This window comes from Salvelinus sp. IW2-2015, linkage group LG6.2, assembly GCF_002910315.2.
Source record: "Salvelinus sp. IW2-2015 linkage group LG6.2, ASM291031v2, whole genome shotgun sequence".
In the NCBI taxonomy this organism is placed as follows: Eukaryota; Metazoa; Chordata; class Actinopteri; order Salmoniformes; family Salmonidae; genus Salvelinus; species Salvelinus sp. IW2-2015.
The window spans coordinates 10,148,399-10,170,789 of NC_036846.1; the positions used below are offsets into that span (position 1 = coordinate 10,148,399).

A 22,391-nucleotide genomic window follows, 5' to 3' on the forward strand; every position below is an offset into this window, starting at 1 on the left:
AGTCATTACAAAGACAGAGGATTCAGTTCAGCCAATTACAAGAACAGAAATACCTCATTTTCGTTAGAGTGTAAGAACAGGCTGTATGATCTTGTTTGTCCTCATATGAAACATAATCCAACAAAATACACATGCACTCAGCCACCCACCTGTGCACACTCTGAATTAAAAAAGTATTCTCCTCTCCTCTCCACATGCCTCTCCCCCAGTCTCTCTTTATACCTCCCTACCCCTCTGTACATGAAACCACTTCTCTCTTCTCGCTCCTCTCCTCCATTCCTTTCTCTCTGGTTACACCATCTCTACTGAGGTCAACACTCTTTCCTTGGTTGAGCTGTAGCATTCACCCTCCCTCCCTATCTCTTCCACCCTCCCTCCTTCCTTCCTTCAGTCCTCCCTCCCTCCCTCCCTCCCTCCCTCCCATTACACCATCTCTACCGAGGTCAACTCTCTCTCCTTGGTTGATCTGTGGGCTTGATGAAAAAGCGATGAGAGCGGAGCAGCCTGTTCCTGTCAAGTGGAGGAGAGGAACAAGGGAGTGAGAAGAGAAGAACAACATGGTTACAGTCTTCTCTTTCTGTCTCCACACTCCAGGGCTAGGGCCTTTGTTATTGCAAGGTTTACGATGCCACAGCAACATGGGTTTATGAGAGAGAGAGAGACAGAGAGAGCGAGAGAGAGAGAGAAACAGCGAGAGATAGAGAGAGAGAGAGCAAGAGAGAGAGGATAGGAGAGAGAGGAGAGAGCGAGAGAGGGGGTAAAGCGCTTGTGTAAGGGAAGGAGTTACAACTCATTAGAATCCCACAGAGAGGTTGAGGGAAAGAGGGATGGAAGGAAGGGAGGAGAGAGAGACAGAAAGGGGAGGATGGTGCGAGAGATGGGTAGAAACAGAGAGGGTGAAAGGTCAGGTGGTCAAGTGAGAGGAGTTCAGCTAACAGTCATTATAGAACCTGATGGGGAAGGGGGAGTGTAGGAGTGGAGAGATGGACTGTAAGATAGGTAGAGAGGGAGACAGACAGAGTGAGGGAAAGTGGGACGTTGGGGAAGGGAGAGAGAGATGCCTAACATTCATTACAGGCCTGCTGACAGGGAGGGATTGGGGAGGTGGATGCTGGAAGGAATGTGTGGGTGTGGAAGGGTGAGAGAGACTCATCTCTTCAGTAGGTCCTATGATTGAGTGTAGTCTGGCCCAGGGGTGTGAAGGTGAACGGAAAGGCACTGGAGCGACAAACCACCCTTGCTGTCTCTGCCTGGCCGGTTCCCCTCTCTCCACTGGGATTCTCTGCCTCTAACCCTATTACAGGGGCTGTGTCACTGGCTTACTGGTGCTCTTCCATGCCGTCCCTAGGAGGGGTGCGTCACTTGAGTGGGTTGAGTCTCTGACGTGATCTTCCTGTCCGGGTTGGCGCCCCCCTCGGGTTCGTGCCGTGTGGGAGATCTTCGTGGGTTATACTCGGCCTCGTCTCAGGGTAGTGAGATGGTGGTTGAGTTGGTGGTTGAAGATATCCCTCTAGTGGTGTGGGGGCTGTGCTTTGGCAAAGTGGGTGAGGTTATATCCTGCCTGGTTGGCCCTGTCCTGTGGTATAGTCAGACGGGGACACAGTGTCTCCCAACCCCTCCTGTCTCAGCCTCCAATAATTATGCTGCAGTAGTTTGTGTCGGGGGGCTAGGGTCAGTCTGTTATATCTGTAGTATTTCTCCTGTGTTATCCGGTGTCCTGTGTGAATTTAAGTATGCTTCCTTTAATTCTCTCTCTCTCTCTTTCTCTTTCTCTTCTCTTTGAGGACCGGAGCCCTAGAACCATGCCTCAGGACTACCTGGCCTGATGACTCCTTGCTGTCCCCAGTCCAACTGGTCGTGCTGCTGCTCCAGTTTCAACTGTTCTGCCTGCGGCTATGGAACCCTGACCTGTTCACCAGACGTGCTACCTTGTCCCGGACCTGCTGTTTTCGACCCTCTCTCTCTACTGCACCTACTGTCTCTAACTCTGAATGATCGGCTATGAAAAGCCAACTGACATTTACTCCTGAGGTGCTGACCTGTTGCACCCTCTAAAACCACTCTGATTATTATTATTTGACCCTGCTGGTCATCTATGAACGTTTGAACATCTTGGCTATGTACTGTTATAATCTCCACCCGGCACAGCCAGAAGAGGACTGGTCACCCCTCAGAGCCTGGTTCCTCTCTAGGTTTCTTCCTCGGTTCTGGCCTTTCTAGGGAGTTTTTCCTAGCCACTGTGCTTCCTCATCTGCATTGCTTGCTGTTTGGGGTTTTAGGCTGGGTTTCTGTACAGCACTTTGTGACATCGGCTGATGTAAAAAGGGCATTATAAATACATTTGATTGATTGATTGAGAGAGAGGGGAGGTGGGATGCTGGAAGGAAGGTGTGTGTGTGCGAGTTAGTGGAAGGGGGTGAGAGTGAGTGAATGAGATATAGAAGGAATACAGAATGAAAGTGTGCCCGCATGTGTGTGTGTTCGTGGGTATGTGCATAATAGCGAGGGTTGTTCTGTGATTGTGTGCTGTCTCTGATGTGGAATTCTGCTTTCATCAGGCAGGTGTGTGACCTCCTGAGTCAGTCACTACATCAGGCAGTAGAGTCAGTCTCAGTGAGTCACTGACTCACAGAATCAGTAGGCTCACTGAACCCCGGATCTGAGACCCAGTATGACCCAGTGACTCACTTAGACTGACTCTACTGACTGTTCTCAGAACAGGGCAGCTTACCAATTTAAGAATTTCATCACACTGACCTATGTTATCTAGGGGAATAATATAAGCTAAGTGACGAAGGCATTAAAAGGTCAACATGTACACACCTGTAGATAATCTCTATAGGCAGCCACACACCTGGAGATAACCTCTATAGGCAGCCACACACCTGGAGATAACCTCTATAGGCAGCCACACACCTGGAGATACCTCTAATAGGCAGCCACACAACCTGGAGATAACCTCTATAATAGGAGCCACACACCTGGGGATAATCTCTATAGGCAGCCACACACCTGGGATAACCTCTATAGGCAGCCACACACACCTGGGGATAACTTCTATAGGCAGCCACACACCTGGGGATAACCTCTATAGGCAGCCACACACCTGGGGATAACCTCTATAGGAGCCACACACCTGGGATAACCTCTATAGGCACCACACACTGGGGATAACCTCAATAGGCAGCCAAACTGGGGATAAACCTCTATAGGCAGCCACACACCTGGGGATAACCTCTATAGGCAGCCACACACCTGGGGATAACCTCTATAGGCAGCCACACACCTGGGGATAACCTCTATAGGCAGCCACACACCTGGAGATAACCTCTATAGGCAGCCACACACCATAACTTCAGTGCTGAGTTATACAAAACAGCCTTTGAGTGCGGTCTTATAAGAAAATGCTCAGGTTAAATGTTAAAAGCATAACATTCCATTTCCATCTGTATTTTATGGAGAGCCATTTAACTATCTGTCATCTTTCCATTTTCTACAATGTTGGCTTCAATTCGAGGTCTAATGTGACTGCATCCATGAATCAACACCTCTCTCTCTCTAACAATCCACTCTTTCCTTGCACTCGTATGCACAGCCATACACGCAGATGGCTGCCACCTGATTCTCCCTGATTGTGCCGGCTGCTAGCCCTGTCACGCTGGTTAGCTGCGGAATGCTAATGACAGCAGAGGGGAGAGAGGGGAGCAGTCGCTAACCACTAGCTAGGGCTCCTAAAAACACCTGAGAGAGCCCCATCGGAGCACAACCCATCAGATTACTGCTCACAAATCCTCCTGTCGCCTAGCCGGAATGATGTATTTAGCGCTGCATGGCTTATCCTGTGAGGGGAATATTGTTATGGTGTGTCTTGGATCATTATCGTCACAGTGACGGCTAATTATCTTATGTAATTGTGTTTTGAGGCAGTCAAACACTGACTGCACTAAGCCTAAAACAGAGGCTGTGTCGCTCTATGACCGGGTAATGACGCATGATGAGTATAGGAGATTGGATACATGTGCACAAACCAGGCAAACCTTCTTGTCGAAATTAATTTCTCCATCTTTAGGGAATAAGAAGCAAAAAGGTAAGAGTATCATTACTCAACCCTCTAGCTATTCCTCCTTTCAACTACCTCTTATGTTTAAAATCTCTAAAAGCTGACGACCTTGAACTCGGTAAGCCTAAATCTTGACATGAGATTTCAAATCAGTCTATTCCCTTCCCTACTCCCTCTCTCATATTCTCAGACAGAAAAAGAGGAATGGAGAACTGAGGTTGGTGTCTTTTCCATGACCAATGGTGTTGACAGCCCGGCGGCCATGATTCAGCGAGCTGCTCGTTGTGACGGTCGGGAGAAGCGAGCCTGTCGGCTTATCAAAACTCTGGGGCGAGTGTGCCTCAGACCGGCATTCAGTCACGGTTGTCGAACTGGGCCCGCTGTCCCGGGCTACCCGTGAGGACCATGCGCTCCAATTAAATGTGAGTGGAGAGGGGGATAGAGAGAAAGAAAGAGAAAGAGGGGGAGAAAAAGAGAGAGGAGATAATGAGAGAGAGAGATGCGGGGGAGACAGGGAGAGAGAGAGATGGGAAGGAGAGCGAGAGAATGACAGAAAGAGGGGGAAAGAGAAAGAGACGCCTCACCTCAATTTCCTCCACAGGAAGCCCGGTTACGAATCTACAGACTAAACTGACAGGCAGACTTTACACGCTTAGCTAAGCACAGCAAGTAACAGCAACGGATATGGCATCCGTCAGAAGCTTATTTGACACGCCTTCGCTTTATGTTTGATAAGTGGAATAGGAGAAGGCCCACGCCAAGCAATGTCAGTCTACAATTTCTACTCAATTGAAAGTGAATGGCAATCTGAGCTTTGTTAACCCCCCCGTTGTGTTCAGTAATATGGTGTCGTGAGAATTGAATACTGTTGCTTTAAGAAAGTATCAGGCACGTTGTGCGTGTACAGAGGTGTGAGGATTGGATGAGTGAGGTTTGTACGAGTTGTTAACATGTTGATCTGAAGTAAAGACGTTTAATTGCACAACAAGCCTCCGTGCATTTGTAACACCCCCCATTGAAGATAGGCCTCGGAGACAACGTTTAGTCCAGTAGCAACATATTCCAGAGACATCGATCATTTTATTAGTCAATTGGCTTCCAATAAACTATTCCCCAACAGGTAGAAGTTGCCTGTGGGCACAGATCTCAGATCAGCTTGCACTCTCCTAATCTACCCTTAACCATTAGGGGGAGCAATTTGACTGACCTTAGATCAGCGCCTACTCCTTAGTCCCTATATATCCTACCCCCTAGTCCCTATATATCCTACTCCATAGTCCCTATACAGCCTACCCCCTAGTCCCTATACATCCTACTCCCAAGTCCCTATCCATCTTGCTCCCTAGTCCCTATCCATCTTGCTCCCTAGTCACTATCGATCCTGCTCCCTAGTCACTATCCATCCTGCTCCCTAGACACTATGCATACTACTCCATAGTCCATATACATTTTACTCCCAATTCCCCTAGTCTCTATAAATCCTACTCCTTAGTCCCTATCCATCCTACCCCCTAGTCCCTATACATCATAAGCCTTAGTCCCTATACATCCTACTCCCTAGTCCCTATCCATCCTACTCCCTAGACACTATACATCCTACCCTTTAGTCCATATACATCCTACCCCTTAGTCCCTATACATCCTACTCCTTAGTCCCTATACATCCTACTGCTTAGACTCTATACATCCTACTCCCTAGTCCCTACCCATCCTACTCCCTAGTCCCTATATATCCTACTCCCTATACAGCCTACCCCTTAGACCCTATACAGCCCACCCCTTAGTCCATATACATCCTACCCCTTAGTCCCTATACATTCTACCCCTTAGTCCTGATACATTCTGCTCCCTAGTCCCTATACATCCTACCCCTTAGTCCCTATACATCCTACACCTTAGCTCCTATACATCCTACACCTAGTCCCTACCCATCCTGCTCCCTAGTCTCTATCCATCCTGCTCCCTATCCATCCTTCTCCCTAGTCCCTATCCATCCTGCTCCCTATCCATCCTACCCCCGGGTCCTTATCCATCCTGCTCCCTATCCATCATACCCCCTAGTCCCTATACATCCTACTCCCTAGACTCTATACATCCTACCCCTTAATCCCTATACATCTTACTCCCCAGTTCCTATACATCCTACTCATTAGTCCCTATACATCCTACTGCTTAGTTACAATACATCCTACTCCTTAGTCCCTATACATCCTACACCTTAGCTCCTATACATCCTACACCTAGTCCCTACCCATCCTGCTCCCTAGTCCCTATCCATCCTGCTCCCTAGTCTCTATCCATCCTGCTCCCTATCCATCCTTCTCCCTAGTCCCTATCCATCCTGATCCCTATCCATCCTACCCCCGGGTCCTTATTATCCTGCTCCCTATCCATCCTACTCCATAGTCCCTATTCATCATTCCCCCAGTTCAAATACATCCTACCCCCTAGTCCCTATACATGCTACCCCCTAGACTCTATACATCCTACCCCCTAGTCCCTATACATCCTACCCCCTAGTCCCTATACATCCTACCCCCTAGACTCTATACATCCTACCGCCTAGACCCCATACATCTTACTCCCTATACATCCTGCTACCCTTAATCCCTATACATCTTACTCCCTAGTCCCTATACATCCTACTCATTAGTCCCAATACATCCTACTGCTTAGTTACAATACATCCTACTCCTTAGTCCCTAAACATCCTGCTCCCTAGTCCCTATCCATCCTACTCCTTAGTCCCTATACACCCTGCTCCCTAGTCCCTTTACACCCTACTCCTTAGTCCCTATACATCCTGCTCCCTAGTCCCTAWACATCCTASTCCCTAGTCCCTACCCATCCTACTCCCTAGTCCCTACCCATCCTACTCCGTAATCCCTATACATCCTACCCCTTAATCCCTACCCATCCTACTCCCTAGTCCCTATACATCCTACTCCCTAGACTCTATACATCCTACCCCTTAATCCCTACCCATCCTACTCCCTAGTCCCTATACATCTTACTCCCCAGTTCCTATACATCCTACTCATTAGTCCCTATACATCCTACTGCTTAGTTACAATACATCCTACTCCTTAGTCACTATACATCCTGCTCCTTAGTCTCTATCCATTCTACTCCTTAGTCCCTATACATCCTGCTCCCTAGTCCCTACCCATCCTACTCCCGAGTCCCTGTACACCCGACTCCTTAGTCCCTATACATCCTGCTCCCTAGTCCCTATACATCCTACTCCCTAGTCCCTATCCATCCTGCTCCCTAGTCCCTATGCATACTACTCCCTAGTCCCTATACATCCTACCCCCTAGTCCCTATACATCCAACTCCTTATTCCCTATACATCCTACCCCTTAGTCCCTATACATCTTACTCCCTAGTCCCCCTAGTCCCTACACATCCTTCTCCTTAGTCCCTATACATCCTACCCCCTAGTCCATATACATCCAACTCCTTATTCCCTATACATCCTACTCCTTATTCCCTATACATCCTACTCCCTAGTCCCTATCCATCCTACCCCTTAGTCCCTATACATCCTACCCCTTAGTCCCTATACATCCTACCCCTTAGTCCATATACATCCTGCTCCCTAGTCCCTATATATCAAACCCCTTAGTCCCGATACATCCTCCTTAGTCCCTACACATCCTGCTCCCTACTCTCTATACATCCTACTCCGTAGACTCTATACATCCTACCCCTTAGTCCCTATACATCCTACCCCTAGTCCCTATACATCCTACTCCCTAGTCCCTATCCATCCTACTCTTTAGTCCCTAAACATCCTACTCCCTAGTCCCTACACGTCCTACTCCCTAGTCCCCACCCACCCTACTCCCTTGTCTTTATATATCTTACCCCCTAATCCCTATACATCCTACCCCATAGACCCTATACATCTTACTCCCTAGTCCCTATCCATCCTGCTCCCTAGTCCCTATGCATACTACTTCCTGTTCCCTATACACCCTACTCCTTAGTCCCTATACATCCTACTCCTTAGTCCCTATACATCCTACTCCCTAGTCCCTATACATCCTACTCCTTAGTCCCTATCCATCCTACTCCCTAGTCCCTACCCATTCTACTCCCTAGTCCCTATATATCCTACCCCCTAATCCCTATACATCCTACCTCCTAATCCCTAAACATCTTACTCCCTAGTCCCTATACATCCTACTCATTAGTTCCTATACATCCTACTCCTTAGTCCCTATACATCCTGCTCCCTAGTCCCTATCCATCCTACTCCTTAGTCCCTATACATCCTGCTCCCTAGTCCCTATCCATCCTCCTCCCGAGTCCCTATACACCCTACTCCTTAGTCCCTATACATCCTGCTCCCTAGTCCCTATACATCCTACTCCTTAGTCCCTATACATTCTACCCCCTAGTCCCTACCCATCCTACTCCCTAGTCCCTATACATCCTACTCCTTAGTCCCTATACATCCTAGTCCTTAGTCCCTATACATCCTAGTCCTTAGTCCCTATACATCCTAGTCCTTAGTCCCTATAGATCCTACCCACTAGTCCCTATACATCTTACTCTCTAGTCCCTATACATCCTACTCCTTAGTCCCTTTACATCCTGCTGGTCCTATATATCCCACTCCTTAGTCCATTTACATCCTGCTCCTTAGTCCCTATACATCCTGCTGGTTCTATAGCTGGGAGGTCTTTGCTGGGGGAGATGGGGCTGGAGGGGTGGTGTGGAGAGAGCAGAGTGGACATCAATCACTGGTTAAGCTGGGCCCCGAACAGCACTCTGGGACTTATTAGAGTAAAGTGGAGCAGCAGGGGCTCATGGGAAAGAGTGTGGCACATGCAGTGTAATTGTGTGTACGTGAGACTGTGTGTGTGTGTGTGTGTGTGTGTGTGTGTGTGTGTGTGTGTGTGTGTGTGTGTGTGTGTGTGTGTGTGTCAGAGAGAGAAAGGGAGAGAAAGAACTTGTGAATCATGGAGGAGAAGAGGGACTATGTCAGAGTGGAAAACATTGAATAGTTCCCTATTTGGTGAACACTTAGGGGGTTCTCTCATAGACAATATACACATATTAAACTCAGCAAAAAAAGAAACATCCTCTCACTGTCAACTGTTTATTTTCAGCAACATAAACATGTGTAAATTTTTGGTATGAACATAAGATTCACAACTGAAGACGTAAACTGAACAAGTTCCACAAGACATGTGACTACAGAAATTGTGAATAATGTGTACTGAACCAAAGGGGGGGGGGGGGGGTCTAAATCAAAGTACATAACAGTCATAGTATCTGGTGTCGGCACCAGCTGGCATTAAGTACTGCAGTGCGCATCTCTCCTCATGGACTGCACCAGATTTGCCAGTTCTTGCTGTGAGATGTTACTACTCTTCCACCAATGGCACCTGGCAAAGTTCCCAGACATTTCTGGAGGGAATGGCCCTAGCCCTCACCCTCCGATCCAACAGATCCCAGACGTGCTCATGGGATTGGAGATACGGCTCTTCGCTGGCCATGGCCAGAACACTGACATTCCTGTCTTGCATGGAAATTCACGCACAGAACGAGCAGTATGGCTGGTGGCATTGTCATGCTGGAGGGTCATGTCAGGATGAGCCTGCAGGAAGGGTACCACATGAGGGAGGAGGATGTCTTCCCTGTAACGCACAGCATTGAGATTGCCTGCAATGACAACAAGCTCAGTCCGATGATGCTGTGACACACCGCCCCAGACCATGACGGACCCTCCACCTCCAAATTGATCCACAGTACAGGCCTCGGTGTAACGCTCATTCCTTCGGCGATAAACGCAAATCCGACCATCACCCCTGGTGAGACAAAACCGTGACTCGTCAGTGAAGAGCACTTTTTGCCTGTCCTGTCTGGTCCAGCGACGGTGGGTTTGTGCCCATAGGCGTCGTTGTTGCCGGTGATGTCTGGTGCACAACTGAGCAGATGGACAAGTACATTAGATTGTCTAGTTTGAGAAACAGACGCCTCACAAGTCCTCAACTGGCAGCTTCATTAAAAAGTACCCGCGTCTGATTCTCAAACTAGACACTAATGTACTTGTCCTCTTGCTCAGTTGTGCACCGGGGCCTCCCACTCCTATTTCTATTCTGGTTAGAGCCCGTTTGCACTGTTCTGTGAAGGGAGTCGTAGTACACAGCGTTGCATGAGATATTCCGTTTCTTGACAATTTCTCACATGGAATAGCCTTCATTTCTCAGAACAAGAATAGACTGACGAGTTTCAGAAGAAAGTTATTTGTTTCTGGCCATTTTGAGCATGTAATCGAACCCACAAATGCTGATGCTCCAGATATTCCACTAGTCTAAAGAAGGCCAGTTTTATTGCTTCTTTAATCAGAACAACAGTTTTCAGTTCTGCTAACATAATTGCAAAAGGGTTTTCTAATGATCAATTGGCCTTTTAAATGATAAACTTGGATTAGCTAACACAACGTGCCATTGGAACACAGGAGTGATGGTGCTGATAATAGGCCTCTGTACACCTATGTAGATATTCCATTAAAAGTCAGCCGTTCCCAGCTACAATAGTCATTTACAACATTAACAATGTATTTCTGATCAATTTGATGTTATTTTAATGGACAAAAAAATTGCTTTTCTTTCAAAAACAAGGACATTTCTAAGTGACCCCAAACTTTTGAACGGTAGTGTATGTGTTGTGATAATTGCGTTGTTTGCTCTATAACCTGTTAGTTCATATGCCTTGCCACCATGATATATAGGCGTAAGGCTGAGACCATAAGAAGAAATAGTGGAAGAATGAATTCAACCACACCTTTGTTTCATTACAAACCCGGAGAGCAACATCTTTCCGGTGAAGTCCACAAAATATATTGCATGTAAACAAACAGTTACACGACCTACAGCATGGTCAAGACTACTAAACTATTGATTTAGAACCAAGGAGTGTTACCGCAAGTCACAAAGAAAACAGGAGCTGCCGCCAATATTCTTCCACCATTTCAACATCATCAAATCACCTATGCTTAGTCTAATACAGTGACAACTAAAAGATACCAAAAACGATTTAGTCCAATCAACGTAAGCTAAATATGATGTGGCTATCCATGGTACTGATTTGTGCGTGTGTGTGTGTGTGTGTGTGTGTGTGTGTGTGTGTGTGATCGTATGTTGTGTGTGTGTGTGTGTGTGTGATGCTGTCTGTGTCTGTGTGCTGCGTGCCGTGGTCCGTGGCAAGTAGAAAAACCACGTCGACTCACTCTAGCTCTAGATAGAGAACGCCGTATAGTCCCAACCATACTCCTCTCTTTCATGTTTGCTTATATAATGTCGTTACTAATATGCATACAGTTATCACGAATATTTTTAGTTTTTTGTGTACCTATGGGCCTACATGTGGCTAAGACAAATTGCTTACGCGGTCAGGAAGACCTGCAACCTCATCTTTATGAGGCAGATGTGAATGTGCCAGACAATCATAGTACTAGTTTATTTAGGACCATAATCATAAGACATAACACTTAATGCTAGCTACATGTTGAACTTCCATCCTCTCAGGCCAGGGGCACAATGTAGGACTTTAATGAAAGAGTATAGAGGCTCAGATGAACAGCTGTTATAGTTATCGATGAGCTCTTCAGCTCGAGTAAGAGAGTTGAGAGATGTAAGGAGGCCACAAAGAACAAATATATGTAACTATCTCCATGCTAAGATATGTGAAATAATAGGGAACGAACGATTTCTCAAGCACTGTAAGCATTCGACAGCAAACAGTCTCATGATTGGTACTGTAGCTTAGTGCCAGGAGTGGTAGCGACTCATATACCTGTGCACACATACCCTCAGCATATTCAATATTTGTCAGGCTCTGAGTGTGTGTATTGTCCTCTTGTGTGGTCACTGGATTGAGAGCAAGCTAGAGAAGATCAATACCTGAGACCTGCCATAACACACATAGAATATGCGAAAAAAAGAGGCGGTCTATAATTAAGGACTAGTTCTGGCTATATAGTGCAGACACTGATGATTTCGCGTGGTCCTTGCCAAGCAGCCAAATCTCTTAAACACTGAGCATCCCTCTTCACATTGTTATTTTGATCGGCTAGAGGCATAATAAGAAGCGATTACAGGTAGGCATTGTTCACCTCTCGGCATTGTCACTATCTATCAAACGTAGAGTGACCAGGTCAACAATGTATATTTGTAGTCTTATTTGCTTACAATCTAAGACTGGGGTGGATCAAATTCTTGCGTTGAGTGAGCTGACCTTTAGATAACGACATAGAATGTGCCGTAGACGCTGTACTGTTAGATTTCAGTGCAGCCTTTAGGTGTGTGAATTGGCAGACACTCGTCATTTAACCTCTTTTGTTGTTTGGAAACTGAAATGACAGCTAGACATAAAGTTGTGTTTATCGCTTATCAACTCTAACATATGGTGGACATTACTCGAAGAAGATCTAAGAGGGGTATGAGTTTATTTTCGGTTTCCCCTTGTTGCGTGATGGCAGTGTCTTGGACGCAGCAAGTTGAGATTGTACAAGATTCCTTTGCGGCATTACGTTTCATGATGAGATGATAATGGAACAGTCGTTTTTTTGGGAAATCGAGCTAGAGAGTTTGAATGTGTGCAATGACCAGACGCCATACTAGACTCAAAGTGACATTCTTTTGTATATTTGTGTTTCTTAGGTGATGTTTGTAGTTGATATCATTTTGTGGCTTGTGATAGTGATGATTCCGCGGCGCTTTCAACCGTTTTGAGTAGCATTTCGCATTGGAGAGCAAGGAAAATGCATGTCGGTGCCACTTATCATGTACCACAAGACGTAGTATTGTCTTGCACATGAGAGAACTCTTTGTGTAGTTTCAGGCTGTAAGAATTTGGATCTCGTGAATATGTTCATGCTCCTCGTTTGTCTAATGGAGGTTCGGTCTTTCTTGTTTCGTATTGGTAGTTGTGTTGTGCAACTGTAATATTAATATTTTAAAGACCCTTAATTCGTCGAGATTATCCATACGGTTTTACGGTCTTTTATTTAATTCTTGGGGGCCTCGCAAACGGCAAACCAGTCAAACTCGATGATAATTAATATGCGTTTTCGACTTGACGATGAGCTGTTGTCAACTCTGAACAATTAACCCTTAATCTCTGTTCTTGCTGACGCAGTGAGACAATAGATTATGGCATGATATCACCAGCTCTGGACAATAACTATTGGGAATCAATTTGATAATCACACACTCATAGTTGTCGTGATATGATGAATACACCAGAACACAGAGGGCATCACGGGATTGTTCCAATTCTGACTTAGTTGCTCATTTGAATAATAGTTTTTAATATAACCACTACTAGTTAGGCCATATACTTTTTTACATATCGTCTCAACAGGGTCCACTTACAGTTGGCGTTCCAATAGTCTCTATGAAGCAAATTTAGGAAAGAGATACTTAAACCAAATTTTATGCAAATACACTTGCTGTGAACTTAGTCCATTCCTTAAATATCGTACGGTGAAGACACTTTCTCTAGCCGTCCAACCAGTGAAAGACGCGATGTTTTGAGACTTGCTAGCGTTGGGTTTCTCATTAGCCTAGATCCAAACAAGAGTTGATTGAGACAGGGAGCACTCTTTTCGCGGTAGCCTGTCCAAGGTTCAGTTTAGTGACTAGGACAGTTGGTGGTTAATTTCGTAGCCTGTCAAAAAGCACAGCTGATAGACAGGGAGCACCTTTCATCGTAGCTGTTCCTTAAGGGCAGACTCAGTGATAAAGACAGGGAGAGACCTTTTCTGCATAGCCTGTCCACACAGTGACAGAACAGATGAGACCTCCTTATGTAGCTGTCAACACAGTGCCAGACAAGGACCCTCTCGTCGGGCCTGTCCAATTCAACGTGATTCAGGATGGCGCAGAGAGACACTCTCATAAGACCTGTGCAACTAGATGACCAGACGGGACCTCGGTCGGGGTGGGAGGACTCTGTTACACGGGGAGTGAAAGATTCAGAGAAGTACCTCTGTTCCTTGCTAAGGCTGTTTCAATCAAGTGACAGATTGAGTTAGACGCTCCTCATAGCCTGCTCCAACACAGTGACAGACAGGGAGCTCCTCTCGTAGTCGTCCAACCACAGTTGCCAGACCGGGAGACCTCTCTAGGTGGGTGTCCTGCCTAGGAACCCCACAGGCTAGCACATTTGACAGCTGGGAGAGGTTCCTCGTTAATATTGGCGACGTGTCAACACAGTGCACAGACAGAGAGAGATTTCTGGGTGCACTTAGCTGCGTTCCACATAGTGGCGAAGGAGCAGAGACGACTCTTCGTAGCACGGCCTGTCGCACACCTTAGTCGAAACATCGAGCTCAGAGAGAACCGTGGGCATCGTCGGAAGCTTCTTGTGCAAACCACAGGTTGCACAGAGCAGCAGACGCACGCGGGTTACGGGGTAAGCACTCGTCCAACACAGTGACAGATTTCACGAGAAAGACTTCTCATTTTCAATAGCCTGTCAACACAGTTGGGAGCAGATTCAAGGCGGACAGGCCTTGAGGTCATCGAGAGTAGCCTGTCCAACACTGTGTCCATTTCGCTCGTCTTTGGCTTATTGGCTGGATTAGGAAATATGAATGCTCTTAATCTCATAAAATGGATTTTCTCGTGTAAGTCATATTAGTGATTGGAACTAATCATGTCAATGTAATTGCTAGAAAGTCGGTGCCACACAAAATAATAGTTTATAGAGCTGTTATCACGGTGGTTCTTTCGAATCAATCCTCTTAAAGTATCGCGTGTATTGCTTTTACAATGCAATATGCAGTCAAATATTTAATGCGTTCACCTCTTGGCAGGGATATTAGGGTGTAGTCTAGATCTGACAACCGTCTTTGATAAACTTCTTGGTTATATTCAGAACCCTTGGCTAACAAGTTTTGAATCAGCCATACACATTTTGGTTTAATTTATTTATTTACTAAATACCTACTTAATCACACAGAATTAGCAATCTACACAGAATGGATCATACATCGTTACAAATTATGGTTCATAAAGAAAAAACATCCCTGGCGACGGACAGATATGAAAGGTGGTCTCACACAGAAAGTTGGGGTTGGGTTTTGAATGCAAGATTGTGGGAAGACCTGAGGAACAAATTTATCTTTTGTAATCGTGTCGGGTGGCTATCGGGCGTCATTGGCAAATTGCTCATGGCTATGCGTAATACAGTATCTTAGTGCATTCTAAAATAACGTCCATTTGAGAAAAGTTGGAAAATGCAATAAATCATGTGAAACTTCTGAGCGGTGGCGTTTTGGTTAGAGTTGTATCGTTTAGACTCTTCAGAACGCGCAGGGCTGGTCTAGCATGGACACTCTCTGGTCCTCTGAAGAATGTCTAGTGGTGACTGGAGTGTGGGTAGAATGGTACTCTGTTCCGTTCTCTCTTAGCAACGTTTAGCAGGCGGAGAGGGTAGCATTCTTTAGGAATAAGAGTTCAAAGTTCATACAAGTTGCCAGCAGCTTCTTAAACTCATGCTATACTATTGGCTGGTTAGTCGAATTCATTAGGTCGTCACTTCACGCTTGAGATTTCGATCTAATGTTAGGTTTTGTCGTTCAACCAGAGCTGCATATTGAGGGAGGGAGGGAGTTGGGAAGCAGAGGAGGTTGGAGGGAGGGTGAGGGGAGGGGAGGTCTAACATGGGACATGGTCTCTCCTCCCTTCCTGCTGGGTTTACGCTCTGACGGATATATTCCGACACGCTTCACACCGTGGCCGAGGACCGCTTTAGAGTCTCCTTCGCTCCTCGTGTTAGCTGGTGCTATCTCTCTAATGGGAACAAAGGCTCTGGGTCATCCTCTTCCGGTCGTGGGTCAAGTCCCTCACCAGAATTACAGCATATACGCGCGACCATGTCTTCTCATCCACTCCGTGATTTTAGATTTCTTACATTAATTTAGGGTACATTATTTTTGTTCTATTATTTTATTCTTATCTCTTTTCTGTGTTTATGTGCTTCGCATCCCTTGAGACTGTGGTAACATGGTCTCTTCTTTCTCGCTCGTGGTTAACGCTCTTAAATTTGGATATTTGATCCCTCTTCCCCAACACGGGACCACACACGGGACACTCGGATTTCACACGAATCTCCCTCCGTGTTACGTCTACCACTAAACCTAACGATGGGACGGATGGATAACGCTACTCCCTCCGTCGAGGGTATCTACTTAACGTCCTATCCACCATGCTGCTAACCCACCATGGGAATCGGATTCATGCCTCCATCTCTACCCGTGTTAGCCAGCTGTGCTCCTAGGGACTTCGCCATACGAGCGGCACCATGACGTATCTCTATCTTCTCCATCCCTGTGGTAACTATGATTTTTCTAACCCACCATGGGACATAGGTCTCTCTCTCCTCCGTGCTCTAGGATTTAAGCATTGCCTTCTCCTTAAGTACTATTATGCCTGTCATAGCTGTTCTGGTTAAGTTGTGGTCTGTTGGTGGCTCTCTTATTCTCCTACTGCTCGCTGTGTAAGCAGGATCTCTCTAGGCCCCTGTTCACCCTATATGGAACTATCCTGAGATCCTCTCTCTTCCTTCAGTTCCGTGACTCTACCAGACCGTCCTCCCACCATGGGACAGCTGTTTACATTAAGCTGTATTAATCAGTACAGTGACCTGTTGCAAATAGTGGCTCATATTAGAGATTGACTATTTCTCACTTTGAGGGTTTCCTAATTGATGGTTGATTGCCTCTACTAATAGGGAGACAATACTAGGTGTTGTCATATGGGCCACCATTGGTCTTAAAGTAGTGCACTACTAGGGAATATAGGGTGCCTAATGGGCGCCTGGTTTAAAGTAGTTGCACTACATAAAGAAATCTAGCAGAGATGGCTAACTCAATTTTGGTGCTATGGCTTTCTAACTGTATTCACAGATCCGTATAATGCACTACATAGGCCGATAAGGTGCACTATGGGCCTAGGTTTAAAGTAGTGCACTAATAGGGAATGGGTGCCTATAGGGCCTGGTTTAAAGTAGTGCACTACATAGGGTATAGGGTGCCATTTTGGTCTTTTACATTTTGGCCCTGGTTTTTAAATCTTAATGTAGTTTTATGCAGAGCCATACGGCGAAGATAAGACGCTCGCTTCACCTATGCGGGTTGTCCTAGAGTTCCAGGTTAGCTGTATTGGGCGAAGCATATGGTTACTCGCGAGGTTTAGGCGTGTAGCCGTAGGCGAACGTGATGAGATATGCGGCGGACACTGAGGTCGTTAGGACGACCGCTGGTGATTGCGTGCGTGGGGAGTAGGGAGTAGGGTAAAGGGAAGGAGAGTGGTCGAGTGGTATAAGATCCGCAGGGACGCGTGTGGCAGGTGAACGATGGGCGGATGAGAGTGGTCCTGATTTGGTATATTCCTCGCGGCAGGGATGGAGGGTGCATTGCGTTGATGGGATGTCTGGGGGAGTGAGGGACGAGGGAGAAAGTAGGGCAGCAGATTGGGCTTTGATGCAATAGAGGTGTAGTGGAACGGGGGAGGAGTGATGGGAGACACTGGCATAGGAAGAGGCAGTAGATCATTCTCTGCTGGCTCTTATAAAGTGTATATGTGTATATTTCTCGTGGGTGAGTTTACAACACTCTGACCCCTTATGAGACAGCAAACAAAGAGAGATAGGAAAGGTGGATGTTAGGCGCATGGCACGGTGTGTAGGGGGATACATGCGACTGCGATTAGAGACCACTAGTCGTGAGGAGAGAGGAGGACAAGATCCATGTATTATATTATAAACGCCTTGACTCAATATCGTGGCGCCTATACTAGTAGTGTCTGAATCCTATGGCTTAGAGAAGACCACAAACCAACGATCCAGCTGGTGTGATAGGGAACATTAATTCAAATAATATTTACCATTTTACGTAGGTTGTATAATGTATTTTTCTCATTTTATAAATGATTTTTAGGGCTGCTTTCCCCGACACCCGATTAAGCCTAGTCTTTTGCACTCAGAGCAGATTCCAACGCAATTTAATTTGAGAATCTCCATTAGGTGTTCATTATAGTCTGCCACTAGGATTATAATGCTGTGTCTGGGAACCAGGACACTAACATGCTACCTACATGACTACACTTTCGGTCCAGATTTTTCAGACAAGAGACTGTTGAGGAAATCAGAAGATAGAGGGACGGTGGTAGTTTGACAAATTCCCTTTTCATAAACACCGAATGAATGTGTTATCAATGTATGTCCACTGCTATTATAAAGGTTTCCATAAATAGGTAGGCTTAAACATGGGCCTGCTGCAATCACTTAGTCAAGTAGGTCATACCTTGTGACATTCTTATATTGTGCTATCTATAAGTGCTTACAGTAAAGGTCTCGTTTTTAAATCATCACTTCAAATTGCAAGAGTTCATGTCGAAAAACAGCTCTTATATTGATAACCTGAATCTTGGTCGATTTTAAACAAATGCCAATCCTCCGTGTGTCATGACACAAATAATAAGGTATTCTGCATACATGCACCGTCTTGGGGCCTTGATTTCCCGGGAATCCGACTAGCCAAAACACTTTATTTCCTGAACTTCTACAATTTTATAACCATCACGCCGGCCTAGGGATCTGTTGCTTCTGGATCATTCTATCTAATAGTACAGTTGTGGAATCTGATTGTCCTTGGATAAACACTGTGTCTATTATGTATTATCATTCACTTTCTAATCTCAGATGTTCGTGCCTGCTTCACCTCAGGCGTTCCTAGGGTGCATAAGTTTGGAAAACAAGATTGGGATCCTGCACATGCTCAAACCCCAGCCATCCCTACAATCATACGCGTCTACTAGCTTGATGCACCCACCTCACTGCTGTGACTGCAGTGACATCTACGACCAAATTACATATTTTCTAACTATTGAACCTACCAGTGTACTGGCGCAGGTCAAGCACAACATAAAACATTGGGCTTTTAAATTCGCATATGGTTTTCTTCAAATCATTTATATTTTTTTATACTTTCCTCTCTCTCTCCCAAGTCCGTAAACTCGGACCCCCTCATTAGATATCACCTAGAAAACTTTGCCCTCCTCTCCAAATGTTTCAAATACACTCAGGCTGTTTTTCACAACCAAAAGTCTCAGGCGATACGTCAACTGGCCGTCAGTTTTCGATTTTCGCCTGTATCCGTAATGCGGCGTTATTTTCTCGTTCAAGCCTTCCGGTCATATTTTTCAAAATAGAAAAAACGATAGCCTAGCTCCACACCCTCCCTAAATGCTACGTGACTCGTTCGTCTATTCAACAGGCGAACCCTACGCGCCCGATTAGAGATTACAGCCTTCAGCGAGTCGGTTACTGCAAGGCCTTTTCTAATATTACGGGAACGAGCAGATTTGCAACTTAAATCCCGAAAACAGTGATTTGTGTGCCAGTGAAGGAATCCAGGGATGACCTTGGAACATGTTTTCAAACTCGGTAACTCTGGGATTTATACACATGTAATGTGTCAAACCAGGATTAATAATCATGGTGATCTCCATGTGTGGAAAAGACCCGGACGCACCCGGGGTTCAGGCATTTAGGCATGGTGGTGAGCAGTACATTTGCCTTTATTTGGATAAAGCCTTGTGAGGTTCATAACTAACAAGAACAAGAAAGTATCCGTTTGCAGTTCTTTTATTCTAACAAGTTGCGCGACTATAATGACTAACTAAGCAATCTCACCCCCTCGGGATTCTGGGTGGTCGTTTTCCCTCTGGTCTCATGAGGAGGTTGTGAAAAGTGCAAAGAGGATCATAGGGAGCCCCACATAATACTGAGACAATTATGCACGTGGGGGAATTTGAATACACCGATAATCTGTTTAGTTTTATAAACAAACGAAAGAAGGACCGCCGTAAATTAACGGGTCACTTGACATCAACTTACAAAATAACTAATTCAAGTCGGACGTAACACAGACTTGACCCTGTACATGTGAACTTTACAGACAAACAGGCTCCTTAACCACTAGGCACGCAATGAACGAAGCAGATTGAAGAAACACTAAAACAATGACTCGAAACAGTTCCCTCGTGCGGCCAGTCCATCCATAAACAGCTAGATGACGGCAAGCTATATGCTGGGCTATTAGCACCCCATCGAAAAGGAACAGCCAGTGTGAACAGCCTTTAACCTTAATATGGTTCTCAACGTTGACAGAGGAAACGTAAAGCAGCCCGTGATCTGCGTCAACTCCTTTTGATTGAGAACCAGTGATGCACAGAGGCTAATAAAAGGAACCTAAATGAAAACCACAGAAAACACAAATAACATTTAATAGAATCAGCCCATCCCGCCTCACGTCCTGACAAACTTAAAACAAAAGACAGCGGAAAAACGGAATGGTCCAGGGATAACTTTTAGGTGACATAAACACCAACTTCAGCGACTACGCCATTTTTTTTTTTGTAATATAGGAAAAAAGGCTGCTGTATGTATTTCCTTTTGTTTAATTTCAGTATGACATATCCGACTAGAAGGCACAGCGTGTCCTAAGATATGAGAAACATACCACGCAAATGGTTGCTTTCCTGCAACACAAATTTCAAAAAAAAATTTCTCATAGGGAAATAAAACGCGCAACACTAGAGTTTCCCGAGTCACAAGTAAACGTTGACCATGGAGAACCAGATAACTAACATTAAGAGAATAAAAAGAATTCTAGAACACCGTCCTCCCAGGGCTTCGCGTCGCAAACCGCATCTGAAAGAATAGGGCGTGACATGATGTGAAATCTTATGGCTTTCACACTGGACACTCAAGTTCATCTAAGTTTTTTGAGACTTTCTTATCATTACGACGCCGATCGGGGGATTTGGTAACGTATGACCATTACTCCATATTATATTCGAAATTTTCTGTGACCCGTTAGAAATTATGGTGAGATAATTTGTTTTCTTGTGATGGTGGTTTTGCTGATGAGATGCGTGAATCATATTTAATGTGATGAGTTTGCAAATCAAATGACCACTTGTGTTTCCACTGGAGCAGTGGAAACAAGTAACTTAATTACCTTTTATTTTAATTGTTAAATTCAGTTTATAGAAGTTGAGCTTTTTTGGGATTTCTTTTTTACTCTTCAGTTTTTCTTTTTCCTCTACTGTTAATTGTGACAATTATTTCGATGACTTAAACAGCAAATGCTAGCTAGACCCGGGATTTATCTTCTAGCGTAGTCAGGCAAGAACAACAGTTGATACTCATCATCATTCTGAAATGGAAGAAGGTTTGGAACCCTTTTAACCAAGTCTTTCCTTGCCTACGAGGCTGTGCTTTCACCCGGCACAACTGAGCGCATAATGGGGGGGAGAAGTGCCTTGGTCAGAAGGATGGACTTTTGAACCAGCCAGAACCGATGGTGACTCTGAAAAGCTCCAGAGATCCTACTGTGGAAGAGTGGGTAGAACGCTCAGCATCTTTTCGCAACAATTAGGCCTTTTGTAGAGTGGCCAGCACGGCCAGAGGCACCAATCCATCACAGAGTAACAACAGCAACATGTAAGCCCACTTGGAGGTTTGCAACAGGCACTAAAGGGAGATTCCTTGGTCTGACTGTAACACCCATAATTAACTCTTTGGCCTGATATACAAGCGTCATGTCTGGAGGAAAAGCTGGCACCATCCCTACGGTGAAGCATTATGCGATACCATCTATAAACCGTTCTGCGCTAGGTCCCCCATATTATGGCTACTAATCAATTGTAAAATCCGTTCTGTACGATCCCTAACTATCATCTGTAAACCTTTCTGTAGGAACCCCTACGGGACTCTCCAATCTCGTCAAAAACTTTCTGTAGGACTGCCCTAGCTTTATTTTACATCCCCCATTTTCCTTCACCTTCCTGTTAAACTTGCTTCTGTTAGCGATCATACCCCCCAGCTAAATCTCTCATAGCTGCTAAACACTTTCTGTAGGAACCCCGGGCTATCAAGCTGAACTTTCTCGTCCTCAATACTGTAACTTTCTGCGGTAGGAACACGAGTCACAGCCTACTATTGTTTAGCCATCTGTAAAATTTCTCGTAGGAGGGAAGTACACACCTAAAAATTAAACATCTGTAACCTTTTCTGTTTTGGGCAAACCATAACAGTTGTTGTTATCGCGTTAACAAAGCATCACAGCCTTCCTAGAACAGCTATTCCTCTAAATTACCTGTACTTGGAAGCTATTTGTCCTTCCAAATTGTATTTTGTTATGAACAACTAATAACCAATCACTGGCAGAAAACTTAGGATGTGCGTCCCGCGAACGAGCACCTCCTATTCCCTTATAGTAAGTGCCTATCTACTTTTG

General features: G+C 45.4%; 1 protein-coding gene across 1 annotated transcript in view; it reads right to left on the reverse strand.

Moving 5' to 3' along the window:
• Positions 1–22,391, reverse strand: part of LOC111965815 (alpha-1,3-mannosyl-glycoprotein 4-beta-N-acetylglucosaminyltransferase B-like) — a 191,489-nt gene that overhangs the window by 13,554 nt on the left and 155,544 nt on the right.